This window comes from Macrobrachium rosenbergii, chromosome 50 (genome assembly GCF_040412425.1).
Source record: "Macrobrachium rosenbergii isolate ZJJX-2024 chromosome 50, ASM4041242v1, whole genome shotgun sequence".
Classification (NCBI taxonomy): Eukaryota; Metazoa; Arthropoda; class Malacostraca; order Decapoda; family Palaemonidae; genus Macrobrachium; species Macrobrachium rosenbergii.
Window position 1 is genome coordinate 7,294,589 of NC_089790.1, and position 18,821 is coordinate 7,313,409.

Sequence of the window (18,821 nt, forward strand, 5' to 3'; positions counted from 1 at the left end):
TGTTGCGTAGTCATGTACCTTGCAGTTAATGTCACGGAAGTTCTTATATAGATGTAAAATTTAGAAACTATCCTCCTTTACTCTGTGTAGATTCTGTGTATGCAAATTCATTCTTTGTTCTGGTACACACTCTTTGTTTGCTTGCACACGGATCTCTTTAATATTCACGGTAGCGCGTATCTCATTCAGCACACAAATGCAGCCATTTATGAAGAATGTCATAACAGGCACGCTTTACAGAGAGTCAAAAACAGTCGGCTGAACAAACGCCCTTTGTTACGTAGCTGGAGATAGCGAGAATACCGAAGAATTTTAAAAGTCTCCAGTGCTGCAGAACTCCCTCTGTCCAGAAAAGGTGTGAGAAGGGAGGTTGGGGGGTCTTTTGCCCGTAGACGCAAGTCCTGGCTGGTTTTGCGGTGCTAGAGGGGAGAATGACGCCGGGAGATCAATACGGCCACGTGGGGCGTCGGTAGTAAGAGAAGCAGACGAGAGAGAAAGAGAGAGAGAGAGTTAGTTTGGTTTGTATATTCAGTGTCATTGTGTAGCCAGTTTTTCCCGCACTGGGAAAGTATATCTAAGAGAGAGAGTTAGGTTCGTATGCTCAGTGTCATTGTGAAGCCAGTTTTTCCCTCATTGGGAAAGGATGTCTAAATGTCTAAGAGACAGACAGACAGACAGAGAGAGAGAGAGTTAGGTTTGTATGCTCAATGGCATTGTGTAGCCAGTTTTTCCCGCATTGGGAAACGATATCTAAGAGAGAGAGAGAGTGAAAGCGGGTGCTCTGAAAACCGGCGTTTTTCATCGAAAAACTGGCCAGAAAGACTGGCGAATTGGATGCACGTACAGAATGGGAGGACAAAGGATTGCCGTCGAAGAGTTACTTTTTATATTTCCAATAATAAGCTTCAAAGGGGTTGGATCGCCGTAATTATGAAAAATCCGGTGAAAATTTATTGTGTACCAGACAGAAGGGGATGGCGTACATAAAATCGTGAAGCTTCGTAATACCCCTTTAAGAAACAGGGGAAGTCTGTTATCTGAATGAGCTTTGAATGGTAGGGACGAAACTTAAAAAATAAATTTAATGGTTTGATAATAACTGCATGTTCCTGGACAAGGTGTATACTAAAGAGATGCATTTAAGAACCCAGGGTTACCTTTAAAATTGAAAGACGACTCATCGCTTCTAATTGGAAGAAAGTCAGTACTCCGAAGACAATAGACTACAGTAAAAGAAGAGCCTCAAGTGATTCTGTGTATGACTTGAGATAAATTAGACGTGTCAAGAAGACGCCAGAGATTTATATTGTATTGTAAAAGAGAAGCAGAACATTGGTGTAAATATTCATTGGTGACGAATCAGTGGTTTGAACTGTTGTGTAAGAAGGAGAGATGGTAATTGATTGTTTATTTGTTTTGCTTTGCTTACTTTATTCATTGGCAAAAAATGTCTATTGGAAATGCGTGAAATAAAATGGTGATGACTCCTTCCAATACGAAAAAAAGGTTTTGAGCGAGGTTCATTTCCTTCAACTAATGAACACGTCCTCTGGTACATGACACGTTTATCTGTTTACTACTTTTTATATATTTATATGTTTTTCTTGGGGAGATGTTTTTGAGTTGGGCACACTATGTAATATGAAAGCAAAGCCGATGAGGTTATGTTAATTTTTTTTTTTTCCGTGCAGGAAAACAGAGAAGGATTTTCAAATACAGAAAAATTGAAGGAATTTTAAATACAGAAAGACAAAGGATTTTTAAATACAGAAAAACAGGAGTTGTGAATACACAAAAAACAGAAGAGTTTTAAATACAGAAAAACAGGAGTTTTGAATACATAAAAACAGAAGAGTTTTAAATACAGAAAAACAGGAGTTTTGAATACATAAAAACAGAAGAGTTTTAAATACAGAAAAACAGAGAGGGGTTTAAGGAAAACTGGAATGCATAGCTCAAGTAAAACTGTTGTTGACTTCGTTGATTCAACTAACTTTATATCAGTGACGTTATCGTACATAATTTGTAGCAGTACAGAAGTTGAGAAAGACGGTCATTTTCGTAGCCCTTGTGAATGTAGCCGAATATTGAGACCGAGATCCGGAACGCCAGCGGATGGGCGAATGTTTTCGGTATATTTTTGTCGCAGGAATGGAAAGTTGAAAGTTTCGAAAAAGATGAGTCGTCTAATTAAGGAAAAAATAGAGAGAGAGAGAGAGATCTGAGGCCGGTCTAGGAAGAGTATTGGGATTTCCTTGTATTGCAAAGTAGAAACTGTGTATTTGTTTATAATTATCACTGGCTACGTACAGACTTCATTAACGTGAATTGTCTGTTGTTTGTAGTTCTTAGACTTTTTTCATTAATTCTCACTGTTGTTGTTCTCCTCATATCTTTATTAATTTCCCTTTTTTTTATAAAAAAAAAAAGAGAAAGTCGATTTGCGCACGCAACGTGTAACCATCGAATTTTGCTGTTGGATAAAAGGAAGTCATTATACCCTTCACCTGATAGAGACAGATAATTCACGGCAGTAGGTGACAATGACTCGAGTTGGGGACACCTATTTTCGCCCTTATCATCACAAAACCAGCCGTCAACAGACTCTGACTGGTTTATACTGTAATTTCTCCAATGTGGTCTACCACCATCGCCTAATTGGACATTCCTGCGCGCCTTTGCTTTCGTGTCGAGGCGGCACGATAGGGAATGTTTAAGCCTTCAATTGCGTGCTGATTGATTGCAGGCAGTGTTGTGTTGAGCTGCTTCAAAACAAAGACAGCCAACCCGGAATTACGTCTCGGAATTCTTGCTTTTCCGGGTCATATACTGCAGGTATTTAGAACAGGCGAAGGCATGCAGACAGATTGACATTTTATGCGTTGTTATGAAAGTCCGAAAGTGTGTTGTTATGGCTAATGGAAATTCTGGACAAGTTTCAGGTAAATTTGACCAGTGGACTGTGCATATTTCAGCCCAAGCATTATTTAAGTATGCCTAAAAACTTTGTTTGGAGATTGCATAAACAGTTTAGTCTTGAAAACCCCTAAAAGACAGTTATAAGAATGTAAAGTGTGCACGCGCATGCGTAAGCGTTTCCAGTCAGACAAAAACCAAGCGTTGCATTTAAGTGAAAGTTGGGAAGATTCTTCACGAAATTTCCGTCATATTAAGTGGAATCTTGAAGTACTCTTGCATTCAATCAGGTTATCTGTATGCCAGCACGGACTCTTGCTCCAAACAGCGGGCACCATCAATCTTGGGCGTTTGAGGGCAGGAATACACAGTTGGTCTGTGGGGAGTGGCGACAGCGACCTGGCCGAAAGCAGGTCATGGCTCCCGTGCCCCCAAGGGTTGCGGGTTGGGGGTGGGAGGAGGGTGGATAATCATTTGGGCGTTGGTGGTTCGTGTGGCTGGGGAGATATTGGAACTGTAAGCGGGAGGGGGAGGGGATATGTGGATGTGGGGTGGTATCATTTGAGTTCGTGATGAATTGGTGTGAAGACAATATGGTGCCTTTTGAAAGATTTTTTTTTAAATGAGATTAGAGGCTCTCTCTCTCTCTCTCTCTCTCTCTCTCTCTCTCTCTCTCTCTCTCTCTCTCTCTCTCTCTAGGAGGGCAGTTTCACCACTGACAGCAATGCAGGGGAAGTATTTGCCCAGTGACAAAGGTGTGTGTTCGTGTTATCGAGCTGTGCAGTGGTGTGTCGGACTGTAATTTGCTAATTATACTCTTACGTGAGATGCGGAGTTAGAAAGTGTTTTGAAGGTGTATATTTGTAGGTTTATTGGCAGAAAATTTCAGCTGCGCATTTATTGAATTGACTTAGTGTCGAAAACATGGATTTTGTTATAAAATAAATAAATAAATAAATTATATATATATATATATATATATATATATATATATATATATATATATATATATATATATATATATATATATATATATATATATATGAATGTCTTTTCCTGTAATACTACAGTGTAATATGAAAATAAGAAGGCCCATAAAACACTATTTAAACGTTGAAACCATATATTTCGGGCACTTGTTTCTGTGCCCCTGTTCACTGGTAGAATATGGACAGGTGGAAAGTTACAATGGTATATATACAAAAACATGAAGGTGTGGCCTTAGGCCTCCGATGTTAAGGAGGTGGCGTTTCTTAAGAAGGAGGAGATTGACCAAATTCCCTAGTGGTTTTTGGCCTCATTAGCTCCCGTTTGGCGATGGATCTGGCGGTCGCGTTTCTTGGGTCATCTTCTTCAAAACGGGTGCGAGGATTAAGGTGTCAATGGCGTAGATAAAACTTTAAAACTTATCAACCTCTGTGTAACTAACAACGTGTTTTCTTTCAATGGTAATTTTTACAAACAAAAATTTGGCTGTAGCATGGGAAGTCCCCTATCACCCCTTCTAGCAAACTTGTACATGGAATATTTCGAAACAGAACTTTTGTCGTCTATCAAACCCCATAACATGATCTGGCTTAGATACGTAGATGATATCTTTACTTTCTGGGACAATAGCTGGGGACTTTAAGGAATTTTTAATAGGCTAAATTCGCTAGTTCCGACCATAAAATTTAAAACAGAATGGGAAAAGGACGGAAAACTGCCGTTCCTAGATGTACTGATCATAAGAAAACAGAACAGGTATGCATTTACAGTATATAGAAAACCCACCTTCGCTGTCTCCTACATTCATTTCTTAAGCTACCACGACGTCTCCGTAAAAATCATGGTAGGTGCAACCTATTCCTCAGAGGACTTAGGATATGTTCAAATGAGTACCTGGATCAAGAATTTAACACGATCCGCCAACACCTAACGCAACTGCTCTATCCACCACACATTATCGAGAGGGCTATTAATAAAGCAAATAAAATATACTACAGAGGTCCCACTCACAACAGACAAATAGATTTCAACAACAAAATAAAGCTTCCATACGATGAAAACATCCAAAAGGCCACCGAGCAACTCAGTTCTGATAATCCTTTCATTTTCCATTATCCCAAATCCATCGGGAGTTCGCTCGTTAACGTATACTTAAATAACAAAAGGGAAGAAGCCGGAGTTTACAAGATACCGTGTAGTAATTGTCATGACATTTATGTAGGCGAGACAGGTAGATCGCTCTCGCAAAGAATAACAGAGCACAAAAGATCAGTACGTTACGCTTCGGAGAGTTCGGGAATTTTCCTACATATTAGAAATACAGGGCATGTCATTAACTGGAGTGGGGCGGAGTTGGTTTTCAAGAGTAGCTGTCCGTACAAAAGAAAGATGCTGAATCTGCTATCATCAATCAAACCAACAATATGAACCTGTCAGGAGGACATTGGAAATCGGACGCCATTGACACCTTAATCCTCGCACCCGTTTTGAAGAAGATGACCCAAGAAACGCGACCGCCAAATCCATCGCCAAACGGGAGCTAATGAGGCCAAAAACCACTAGGGAATTTGGTCAATCTCCTCCTTCTTAAGAAACGCCACCTCCTTAACATCGGAGGCCTAAGGCCACACCTTCTTGTTTTTGTATATATACCATTGTAACTTTCCACCTGTCCATATTCTACCAGTGAACAGGGGCACAGAAACAAGTGCCCGAAATATATGGTTTCAACGTTTAAATAGTGTTTTATGGGCCTTCTTATTTTCATATATATATATATATATATATATATATATATATATATATATATATATATATATATATATATATATATATACATATACACATACATATACACACACTGAAATTACTAGTGGAAAGAATAAAAGGAGGAGGTACTTTGCATCACTGATGAGCAGAACTGATCCGAATTTCAGGGGGAATTCTCAAGAGATGTAGACATGAGTCACTGAAAAAAGGATGATAAACGAAATGTGGAACAAGGACAGAACCAGGAAAAACAGAATCAAGTAAACTAAGGAGAAGAGGGACAAAGACGCGAACTTTAAGGAAAACAACACTTAATTAAGGGGGGAAATACCTGGACTAGGAAGAACGTAGGGGAAATTGTGGCGGAAAGGGGGGAAATGTGTGGTAGTGGGTAGAAATAGCAGCAATAAATATTACTAAGAGGACTCGGGGAAAAAGGCAGCTGCGGAGTTGGGTCAGTAGTGGTGGAATTTTTTCCCCTCCCTCTTACTGCTCTTAGGAACCGGGACTAATTACTCTCTCTCTCTCTCTCTCTCTCTCTCTCTCTCTCTCTCTCTCTCTCTCTCTCTCTCTCTCTCTCCTCGTTGGGAGAGTCGGTAGAGTTCTCGGCTAGCGCTCTGCTAGGCCCGTGTTCAAGTCTGCGGCCGGCCAGTGAAGAATTAGAGGAATTTATTTCTGGTGATAGAAATTCATTTCTCGCTATAATGTGGTTCGGATTCCACAATAAGCTGTAGGTCCCGTTGCTAGGTAACCAGATGGTTCTTAGCCACGTAAAATAAGTCTAATCCTTCGGGCCAGCCCTAGGAGAGCTGTTATTCAGCTCAGTGGTCTGGTTAAACTAAGGTATACTCTCTCTCTCTCTCTCTCTCTCTCTCTCTCTCTCTCTCTCTCTCTCTCTCTCTCGGAGAGGATTGTAGAGCAGTTATATAGCTTTATGTGGGAGGCGGGACTCCTCAACAAAATTTAAATTATACTTATGAAATATATGTAAGTATTGATAATATGAGTGTACATTTTTTATATATATCTTTATATGAAATTATTTTTAAACTTATTTTTTGTTTTTTATTTAAATTTATTAAGGCGTCAAGAACCTAGACGTTGCGACGCCAGTTTTAATAGATATAATCAATCAGTCTGAGGAATATAAAAAAAAATATTACTCGAAAACTTAAAGGACAGAGGAAGTGTATATACGTGTTTGAAGTTCGTGTTTAAGGTCAAATCGTTTGAGTCATTCTCGGCGTGGCATTGTCATTCTTAACCAGTAAACGATGAAGAATTAAATATAAAATGCTTCTTGGATTTTATAAATGTCCTGAGCTATTGTATCACTTAAGATTTCATAACTACAGCAGTGTATTTCAAAGATAAAACATAGATAAGTTATCTTAATATCTTAAACATTACGAGAACTTGAATAACCCAAGCGGTCGTCATATACGTCTGTGCTATTGCGACTTCCCTGATATGGTAATTAAACTCAGCCGGTACAACATTCTCTCTCTCAGAATTTTAAGGAAAAAATGTTATCAATTTATGATGGCAACGTCTAACATTTATCTCGGCAGAACTGATAAGATTTTATTTACTTCTAACCCATTTGAGTTGTAGGCAAATAAAAGTAAAAGGAGACTTTCGGCTCTTTCGTAATTGTCGCTTGTGGTAGATGACGTATCTGCTTATTTATATGCTTTGTCGGGAAACTGCGGTTCATCTTGCAAGCGTCTGACTTCCCAGAAAAACGATTCGTCAGTTTAAGTCGCTTCTATTCCTTTAACTTTTTGTGTGTGTGTGTGTGTATTTATGTGTATATATATATGTGTGTGTGTGTATGTGTATATATATATATATATATATATATATATATATATATATATATATATATATATATATATATATATATATATATATATATATATATATATATATATATATATATATATATATATATTCATATATATATATAATTACATTCGAAATTTTCAGAAAAAAAGATTATACTGGAATGCTATAAGGTCGTTCTGACTCTCTCTCTCTCTCTCTCTCTCTCTCTCTCTCTCTCTCTCTCTCTCTCGCTTTGTCATATGGCCTCGAAGTGCAGTGGTAGCGTGCTTTGCTCACAAACCGAGTGACTGGCGTTCGGTTCTCGAACCGGGTGAGGATGGATAATGTAGTTTCGTTTCCTAATAATCCTGTCTGCTTTTCTTGAAGACCTGATTGTTAATAGACTATTGTGGTAGCGTATGGGGCGAAGAGAGGAAGCTAGCGGACAGGTGTTAGTGATCAGTATTTCCGTTAAAATGTATATCATAAAAAAAAAGAGCCTCGATGAGGTAGTTGTCACGCCGCAGAGGCAAAACCATTCGTAAGACTCTCTCTCTCTCTCTCTCTGTTCTCTCTAATCTTTATGTCCTCAATACAACCCTTTATGTCCCTCAAATTATAATGGGCTAAGTTTGCAAGTGCTCTCTCTCTCTCTCTCTCTCTCTCTCTCTCTCTCTCTCTCTCTCTCTCTCTCTCTCTCTGTTCCTAATCTTTATTTCCCTTAATACAACCTAATTATAATGGGCTAAGTTTGCATGTGTGTGTGAACTCGGCTTTAAGCACCGTTACCCGTTCCTTCTAGCCCGACATCCTTCCCAAGGTTGCTCTTTGTTTGCTACTACTTTTAAACAAAGCTTTTGGATTGTTGTCCATTTATTCTTTTGTATTATTTTTTTTCCACGTATGTGAACTTCCGTCTCACCGTCAAGCCCTTCCAGAAACGTATCTCTCTCTCTCTCTCTCCTTTCCAAGGTCTAGGTTATACAGTCGGATTGTCCGTTCCGTCGTCGCTGTGTAAAAGAAATTTACACGATCCCTTGTCGCGTGAAATGGGTGAAATTGGTCATAGCTCTTTCGAGTTTTTGTCAGCTGCCAACTTTTTTTTTTTTAACTCTGTTTGTTTCCCGTTTGTTAAGCGTAATTTAATGTGGATTCGTCGAGCCGCTAAAATGTAATTTTCCAGAGCAAATGTGTCCGGGGAAATTTTTAAAGAATGGTTTAAAGTTGTGTGATCCTGCGAAGTGAAAGCCTTCTCGTACTTGACCTCCTGAGAGAAAAGCTCGGGTAACCGGGATGTTCGCTCTCTCTCTCTCTCTCTCTCTCTCTCTCTCTCTCTCTCTGGTCGTGTAAGCGTGAGCATGCTGCCATTTCTTTGTTTGGCTGAGGCTGCTCTCTCGGCAACCATAATAGGTAAGAGAAAAAATATAAAGGAGTTGGGCAGATGCTTCAAGAGGTTTCCAACCCATGTTTTGAGAGAGAGAGAGAGAGAGAATCTTTCCATTTCGGTGATGTACGTTATGGTCCCTTGCTTTCCAAGGGAAGGGCTCGGTGTTATGAAACCCACTTGATTTGTTTTCTCCGTAGTCAAGACACGGAATTCCATCGTTTCTTCCGGACAAGCCGTCTTGTTTCGTTGATTTTGTTGATTTTGTTTTATTCTATATGCATTTTTCATGCATTTATTGAACAGTTACTAGCCAGTTTAGTAGATTAACTAGCTTGTTGCATAAGTGTATTTATAAAGGTATAATATTAATAATGGTAATTCGATTTGTAATTTTTGTATTAGTATTTTTCTTGGCATGCTCTGCTAATGTAAGTGCTAAGTACTGACAGTAGTAATGATCATCTGATCCATGTCATTTTTCTGTTCCCCAGTACGCACCAAAGAAAGTTTCTAACAAAAAAAACAAAAAAAAAACGTGCAACATTTCAAGCGGAAAATGCAAAAAAAAAAAAACATGCAACATTTCAAGCGGAAAATGCCTCAATGCCATGAATTAAGCCATCTGTGTAAAGTACAGTATTGTAATCTGTAAATTCATCCAAGGATTTAGATATTTTCAGATAAACCCCATTGATAATGAAAGAAACAATTGCACGCGTCAGCTGAGATGCTCGCTTTTCCTTGACCGTCGGGCCGCTGTTGCTAGACGAGACTCTCATTTTTAAGGTTGTTGTTATTGCTGTTGTTGTTGTTGTTGTTGTTACAGGAATTACACTGTGATTTAAATATGGCAGAGTTGTTGGTGCAATACGTTCAGACCAGGTGCTGGAACCTCGGTCGAAGGGGGTCCTGAAGGTTGCCTCTTTGCAATTGCACAGGAGGAGGAGAAGGAGGAGGAGGAGGAAGGCATGGATGGGAGGAGTAGTAGTTGAGCAACTCTCTCTCTCTCTCTCTCTCTCTCTCTCTCTCTCTCTCTCTCTCTCTCTCTCTCTCTCTCTGTGGCGAGACTCTAATCCTTTGTAGCATTATATCGCATTGATATTTTTTTTTTTATTCGCGTTGCTGTTTTGAATTGCTACGCTTCATTGTCCATTTTTTTTATTGTTATTGAAGGTCTATTGTGAGTGCTTTCGATTGTTGTTTTGTTGCTATTGTGTTTAAAAGCGTCCTGTTTCATTGATTACTGTGGTGCAATTAAACAGAAGATTGTAAATGTTGCTGGGAGATGTGGGATGTGCACCATAGACCATTTATAAAAATGATTAAAATTCTTACGTTGTTAGAAAATGCTGAGGCTCTTAAACGAATATTAAAAATGTTAGACGTGAATTTGTAAAAGGAATTTAGCATATAGTTGATATTTTTAAGCCATAAAAACGCTTGCTTCTTAACGTTAAAAACGAAACACTTATTTCTCTACATTAAAAAGTAAACATGTAACATGAAAAATGAAAAATTAAACACCCATTTAAAGTTAAAAATAAAAAAAATAAAACATTTCTTAACAGTAAAAACGAAAACATTTAAGTTTTAGCATTAAAAAAGAAAACACTTCCTAACATTTAAAAAAGTAAACCGGTAACTTCTTAAAGTGAAAATAACCACTTACTCCTTAACACGTACTTTTTAACATAACATAATAAACAGATACTTCTTTACATTAAAAAACAGAAAACGCTTGCTTCTTAACATTAAAAAATTATGTACAGTGAACAGCCACTCCAAAATACTAAGTTGTTTTCAAAGTGAAGTCGACCAGAGCAAGATGTTTGTAGAGAAGCTTGCGAAATTAAAAGTATGCATTCTGTTCATGCAAATGTCGGTGGAGAAAGTGTAGCATTGCGTGGCCTTGGGAGAGGGATCTGTCACTCCCAGGGTTTGTGTCTTAGCAGTTCGTGCAAGACTGCTACTGAGAAGGGAGAGATGAGTGATGGTTATGGGATGAAGAACTGCAAGACTGCTCCCTAGAATGAAGAGATCGAGTGATAATTATGAGATGAACGATGATGTAAGATGTAAGACAATGAAGCTGAGAGTAAGTGAGGTTGAAAATTAAAAGACGAAATGATTGAGACTAAAAATTTGCGGCGAAATAAATGATGAAGAGTAAGGGTACAGTAAATGACATTAAAAGTAAAAGGTGTTGATAAAATAAAGGTGAACAAAAATTCATGATAACATAATGGTAAAATGATAAGATGGAAATTATGTAGGTTAATCAGGTTACAAATCACCAGGGTCTAAAAATAGATTAGAAATAATGAGGGTGAAAGAATTTAAAAATTATAAGATTTCAAAAATTATAAAGGAAAATACACGACTTTTCTAAAATCTGAACAAATATGAGATAGCAATGATAATGCTAAGATAGTGAGTCATGGGTATAACTGATTAGTTTAAGGAATGTGATAAAACCATGAGTCTAAGATTGAAGTAGGATTGAAGATCAGTCGTGAGAATAAGAGTGAAGGTTTTTTTTTATCGAAAGCATACTATGATAGCACTTAGTAACAACGGATGTTCTTTGGCGGGGGGTAGGGGCGATGAAAAGGTGGAAGGGGAAGGGTGAGTGATCTTGCAGGAAATGAGTTACTACTTATTTTGAGTTTTTGGTGGGGGGGGGGCGGGTGGTAGATGTAACTCCAAGAAGAAAGGGAAAAAAGTGAAAAAATTGTTTGCCAGTCCCACCGGCCTCTAGTTGAAATCACTTGGAAGTGATAAAAAGAGATATCCTCTCCTGTTTGTGATGGACGCTTGAAGTGGGGCATTCTTATCGGGAAAGGAATGTTGCTGAAGATAAGTTTTTATCTGTGTGATGAGTCAGTGGAGCAGAGGTATTGGTCGCCCTTTTAACTTTTAACTTGATCTTTTTAACTTCTTTCTAAAGCCAGGATTGGTTAACTTTAATTTGTTTACTTCTCTCTACAGCCAGATTGTTTAACTTAACTAATTTCTAAAGCCAGGATTGGTTAACTTTAACTTTTTAACTTCTTTCTAAAGTCAGAGTGTTTAACTTTTTAACTTATTTGTAAAGCCAGGATTGGTTTTGCGTAGGTGTTGGTTAAGCCACAAGGAAGTTTCAGTAAATGCACCTGGATAATACACCTTGATCTGTGGAAAAAACTGGAGAGTCTTCATAGAGAGAGAGAGAGAGAGAGAGAGAGAGAATGAATCTCATGGTCATGGAGAGAGCGCACTCTTATGGAATTTGAAATTGGTGCTGGCGAGTTTTTTTTTTTTTTATCTCAAACCTGTTTTTGTCATTTATCTTTCAAAACAAAACGCCGCCCATGTGACCTTCGCCCTTGTAATGCTCCCATACCCTCGTTATTAACGACATCTTCCTTTTCATCGTCGCGATTACTCTAATTTTCTATGCTATTTCATGTGAGAAATTAAGGTAATTATCTACGGTTACCTCAATTATCCCTGGAACTCTTTACTCACGAACCCTTCGTCAGGTAAAAAGTATCTTGAAGAACACTGGTTTAGGATGCTCTAAAAAGTGATTCGAAGCATTATCATAATAAATACAATCTCTCTCTCTCTCTCTCTCTCTCTCTCTCTCTCTCTCTCTCTCTCTCTCTCTCTCTCTCTCTCTCACACACACACACACACACACACAAGGCGTTGTACGAAACAGTTTTTACCTATGATCTCCATTAAGAAAGGAACGCTATGGGCGTATACGATTGAAAACTCATTGTTCTTCTATTAAGCGCAGCAAGGTATGTACTTGGTGGTCAGTCATCTGTCATGGGTTGCCGACTGCTTGGAGCATGGCCTCTTTCTTAGACCATGGGTTGGAGAGTGAGAAAGATGGTCGACATGGGTATTAGTACTTACTAAAAAAAAATTCCTTACTTTTGGGTGGAACCAATTATACATTTTAATTCTCTCAAGATTGCAGTGAGTCACCTGACCTCTGTTCCGGGGCAGGTAATTGCGATTACTGGGAAAGAGAAAGAGGTGTGTTTGGTAGAGGTAACAAGACCTCTCTATGATCCGAAAAGAGTTGATGGAGTCGATTGCAAAGGAGAAAGCGATTGTGGGTTTTGTTTTCTTCCCGAACGGCGACGAATCAGGTTTCACTGAGGGAAGTTCGAGTGGCAAAGGTGTCACTGGTTTTTATAAGTTGATCTCACTCTGAGAGAGAGAGAGGGTGGTGTGGGGGTGCCTATGCGCCTTTTCGTTGGAGTATGACTGAGCGTAATACAAATTGCGTGATGAGGGTTTTTCACGTGCAGTGTAAAATGGTTGGCGCTAGTTGAGGTTTTGACCAAACAAGCAGAAGAAGAGAGAGAAAGATGGGCGGATTATGTGCCTTTTTGCCGGAGTTGCTGTGTAATGCAAATTGCATGATTTTGGTTTTGTTATGTGTAGTGGAAAATGGTTAGCACCAGTTGTAAGGTTTGACCACAAGAAGAAGAAGAAGAAGAAGGAGAGAGAGAGATGGGTAATATGTTTCTTGATTGCTGGAATGTGACCGAGTGTAATGCAGATTGTGTGTTATGGATTTTTTTTACGTGCAGTGGAAAATGATTTGTATCATTGAAGGCACAACCAAACAAGCAAAAGGAAAGAGAGAGAGAGAGAGAGAGAGAGATAGCTTAATTAGAATCTAGACAGACAACCCGACACCTAACCGAGAGAGGGACGTACGTAAGTTGACAAGAAAAACCCACGAAGACTGACACAGTTTCCTCTGTTAAAAACAAACCGCCTTTACTATCGAGAACCACCAAAATCGCACCGTTGAGTTTCTCCCTTCCTTTTGTGCCTCGGCTGCCGCGTGTTTATCTCGGACGTGATCTTCATCGCCAATGCAGTTCCGGCTGACGTATAAGGGGAGCATCTCCTTGACTCAGATTCTGCCCAGCGACTTAAAAGGGCACCGTCACCTACAGCAGCCCCCCCTTCGTCGGTCGGGCGGGTGTTCGTTGCCTGCGTCGCCCGTCGTTGTTGTTGCTAAGTTCGCCTTTCACCAGGAAAAGGACGCAGGCAAAAAGGGTTGAAGGAATTTAGGAGGTTTTGTGAGGGTAATTGCTATGAGAGGCAAATGAGGGGAGGTGTATGGCTTGAAATTTATTATAGAGGTTTTTTACAGTAATGGGAAGTTAATGTTCATTGATGTTTGTTGCTGGCACGTTCAAACACACAAACACATAAACAGGGTTTGTTCGAATTGTTCGTTTGAAATATATGTGCAAGTGAAAGAGGTAATTGGTTTAGTTCGCTTGGAACGTGCTTGTGAATATAACTTCAAAAAAATAAGAGTAATCTTTGGCTGTAATTTGTAACCAAACATATTATTTTCTTCGTTTATGACTGATGTTTACTCTTGCATTGAGCTTGCTTGTTTAAAACCATTTGCAATGTTGCAAAACTTTTGTGGTATTCAGTTTTTGTCATTTTTTACCAAAAGCTGATTTAACTGCGCAGATACAAAGGCTGTGAGGTGGTCCAAGGTTTTAACGCTGTGAGTGTGATTGTGGCAGTGACAGATGATTTTACTTTTTTTTTTTAAACCATTGGAGAAATAGCGTAACGCTGAAAAGCTCATTTAATGTAGTATTTCAAATTTTGGCTTTTTCAAAGGTGGATAAAAAAAAAATATGTATTCTTCATATTGTCGCTCTGGAAATTAAGCTAATGTCACTCGAAGGAGTTAATGTTTATCTCTCTCTCTCTCTCTCTCTCTCTCTCTCTCTCTCTCTCTCTCTCTCTCTCTCTCTCTCTCTCTCTCATATGCAATATTTGGAACGGACTAATTATTTTTAATGACCATAACTGCATTCTAGGAATATAGGGCAAGGTCCGTGTAATATGTTATGCTTTTATGCTTTTTTACCCGGTTGTGTGTGTGTGTGTGTGTGTGTGTGTGTGTGCGTGAGAGAGAGAGAGGGAAAAAAATAAATTTTATGGATAAATGATTTTCTTATGTTTATAAGGGAGTATTCCATTATCGTCTGTTTCAATACTTGCGTATATGCATGTGCATGGAAAAATTACCAAATTGTTGACAATCATAGTGCTGTAACCTTGCATACACGCTGTGTTTTTATATGGGGACTGGTTTGCCGTGAAAATACAAAACGAGACTACACGCTGTAAGCTTCATGCATTAATGAGCGGAAGCCTGTTCGCATTTTCATTGAAGTACCGAACTAGGGGAGAGAGAGAGAGGAAAGTGAAGCGTTCGGATTTATTTTTGTATATCGTAACTGCTGAATATTTTGAAGGATATGGCGGCTTTGGTGTCATATGTAGGTGACTAGGATTGTACTTCTCTCTCTCTCTCTCTCTCTCTCTCTCTCTCTCTCTCTCTCTCTCTCTCTCTCAGGGGCTTCCCTTTGCACACTAACTTCTTGACCTGCCATGACCTTTATTGCATGAGTGGTGGAATATGACCTCCCTTGGGGCACCACGCTCAATTCCTGTACTTGTTTTGCCATAACGGGTATTTTTTTCTTCTTGTGAGCTGCGTTGATTCATGGTCAGAGACTGCCCTCCCCACCCCCTCTCTCTCTCTCTCTCTCTCTCTCTCTCTCTCTCTCTTCTCTCTCTCTCGTTTATGTTTTCATTTTGCCAATACCGATGCTTCGAGCTATCTGATACACGTATGTAGCACAGACTTTAAAGAGAAGAAGAAGTAAGCAAAATTGGGGTATCCTAACTGCATAGTCGACTCGATTTTAAAAGGAGGAATATCATAAGAACGAAGGAAAACGGAAGCAGGAGAGATCATTCCAATTCTTGGCAGTTGAGGGCATACAAAACCTGTTTCGGTACTTTGAAATCTTGCGAGTTGGACCAAGACCTTGTTTGTCTTCTTTGCTTGTTGGTGTTACGTTATTCGTGTATATTAATGCCTTTATATGCGTATGAAGGTATATTAACGCCTTTTTATACGTATAAAGGTATATATTTTTTTATTGCTTGTCCGGTATTTAAGTTCAAGTTTGTTTATTGTGTTGTTTTTAGACTCGATTATCTGTACGTATCCCAGTGTCTTTACACCTAAAACTTCATTTAGTATACAAAAATTAATGTTTATTGTAATTGTTTTTCATGTACAGAAAAATCTCTTGTTGTTGTTGTAATGTAAACGGTAGTGAAAAGGTAAAAATAACCTTTGATGTTTGTTTGCATCAAGGATTTTCGTTACAATTGAATGTTTGCGGAACTAGTAAAACAATGCCGTTTGGAAACGCGTCCTGATCTCCGTGTGTCCGTCTGTCGTAATCACACGCACATGCAGACTCACACGTGTCTGTATTTTCATAAATTATGATACATGTGATCGTTGTTTTATATATTTCGATCCTTCTTTATTCATGTATTTATTTTTATTTTTTTATTATTGGGAGGAAGCGTTTCTTCCTTAAAGTAGCCTTTGGTCTGATGTAGTGAAGGATATAACATAAGCTTTGTTATTTTATTTTTACGTACAAATGCTTTGTTGTTATTTTCTTTTTGTGTACAAATGCTTTGTTATTACTTTCTTTTTGCGTACAAATGCTTTGTTATTATTTTCTGTTTACGTACAAATGTTTTGTTATGTTCTTTTTACGTACAAATGCTTGGTTATCATTTTCTATTTACGTACAAATGCTTTGCTATTTCCTTTTTACGTACAAACGCTTTGTTATTTTCTGTTTACGTACAAATGCTCTGTTATGTTCTTTTTACGTACAAATGCTTTGTTATTATTTTCTGTTTATGTACAAATGCTCTGTTATGTTCTTTTTACGTACAAATGCTTTGTTATTATTTTCTATTTATGTATAAATGCTTTGTTATTATTTTCTGTTTACGTACAAATGCTTTGTTGTTATTTTCTGTTTACGTACAAATGCTTTGTTGTTATTTTCTATTTATGTACAAATGCTTTGTTATTATTTTCTTTTTACGTACAAATGCTTTGTTATTTTCTACTTACGTACAAATGCTTTGTTATTATTTTCTTTTTACGTAGTCATCAAAATATCTCCTTTTTAAGTAACAAACGAGAGAGAGAGAGAGAGAGAGAGAGAGAGAGAGAGAGAGAGAGATGTAAGCAGGACGGGGATAGGCATGATGCTGATATTTTGTCCCTGGTGTCCTCCTAGAATGGATCTGTGTTCAGGTGTGGGTGTAGCACTCAAGGTCGTTCCTGCCCTGTCCGTCCAGGTGTTCTCTCTCTCTCTCTCTCTCTCTCTCTCTCTCTCTCTCTCTCTCTCAAGAGGATTGGAGTTTAGCCGGATTATCTAGTCTTTATTCTGAAGAATCCCTAAATTCAAGGGGGACGTAAATCCATTTTTGCATCCCAAGATTGTGTTTGGATTTGGATCGTGTCTGCTGGGATGTGGATTAAGGGGGAAGAGGGAGGGGGCGGCGAATGGATGGGGAATCTAACCTCCTTGGGATGGGTGAAATAGGCTTCGTTGGCGGCGGGGGTTGGGGGGGGGAGGTAAGTTCTTGCAGGCGCTTTGGGAGCTTATTGTTTATTGTACAATCGACTCATTGCGACGTTTAATGTGTGCTTCGAAAATGAGGACGCAGATGTTTCAAGTTAATGCTTCTGATTTGGAAATTATAATTTAGCAATACGTGGGGCACTTGTTGGATGAATCACCCCTCATTTACAGGTGTTGGCTTTTGTCTACCTGTGTTGATGTTATCGTTGGTATTTTTATCAAACTGAGACTGGCATATTTGTAGTTAAAAAAAAAAGTTGTTATTCAAAGATTTCAGCACGAACAAGTGGAAGTTCGGGCCATTTTTCTCAAGTTTTTTGTTAATGCAGAAGCGAATGACAAAGAGAGAAATTTAGAAAATGAGCGAGCCCCATCCTGCTTGTGTATAGTTGACCCCTCCCAGCGGTAGTCATAGCGCGAACACCTGTGTTTTGAACAGATGTTTGGGGAAGTACAGGTGTGGAAAAATAAGTAGGCACGTAGTTGTTGGTGTGGATGTTATCAGTGTGCTCTAGATTAAGCTGTTGGGCCAGGTGAACTGGCACATCGTCCTCCTAAGATTTCGTCAGCCTGTGTGGGCAATTAAGAGAGTGATGAATGAAAGTGAAGACTGTCGAACACTTAATCCAAAATAGGTCTTTTGGAAATGTCTTTGGTTGCTTCTAAAATTGGCGCTTCACTTTTGTACGGAAAGTTTTCATTGGCCGCAAGTTAATGTGAGGACATTGGACACTGACGCTATTCTGCTCTGTTGTGTAGCCTAGACACCTGTGGCTCCAGAAGGTTGTTAGTGTTTGTTTCGGAATTCTTCGTCTCGCGTGAACGTACAGGAGTCACATTTAATTTGATCCTTCTGATGTGTGAAGCGTGTGGTTTCGAAATTTCCCTTTTCAGCCGCCCGCTTGGGAAAAACGCTCCAGAACGCCGGAAAATTTGCAAGCCCTGGATTGTAGTATCGAGAAAAAAAAACTACATTTGGACTATAAACGGTTTCATAAGAATATTAAAATCATTGTGGCATACTCATTCTGGTCAGTTTTTATCTACTCCCGCTACCTCGCGAGGTCTAGACCTTGCTACCTCGTAAATCGTGAAGAACCTTCGACTTCCCTTGTGAACATGATAACGTAAACATGGCTGCCGACGGAATCTTGGAAAATAATTATTTGATGAAATTTACCTTCAGATATCGCATATGCTTGACCATACTTTAGTAATGATACTTTTTATATATGTGAACTTTTTGCTTTGTGACAGTAGAGGTCAGAACATGCACTCACGTTTCAGAAGGTTTGTGTATTCAACTGGGTAGGTGGATGCGTGCGTGCATATTTGGTTAATTATTTTATGCTTTTAAGCTTTCCTTTTAGTCAGTTGCGTGTATAGCGTTCGTGTTGGTGCATTGCAGTCACTGG

At 38.9% G+C, this 18,821-nt stretch overlaps 1 protein-coding gene across 5 annotated transcripts in view; it reads left to right on the forward strand.

Annotated features, from left to right (window-relative positions):
* The window catches only part of LOC136832567 (uncharacterized), an 80,773-nt gene that overhangs the window by 43,621 nt on the left and 18,331 nt on the right, over positions 1 to 18,821 (forward strand). The window contains exon 1 of one of the 5 annotated variants that reach the window (XM_067093623.1): positions 17,910 to 17,980. The exons of the other annotated variants lie outside the window; for them this stretch is intronic. The gene's annotated coding sequence lies outside the window, so the exon portion shown is untranslated. Of the gene's footprint in view, positions 1 to 17,909; positions 17,981 to 18,821 lie in introns of those variants that run through there. 5 annotated transcript variants of the gene reach the window in all.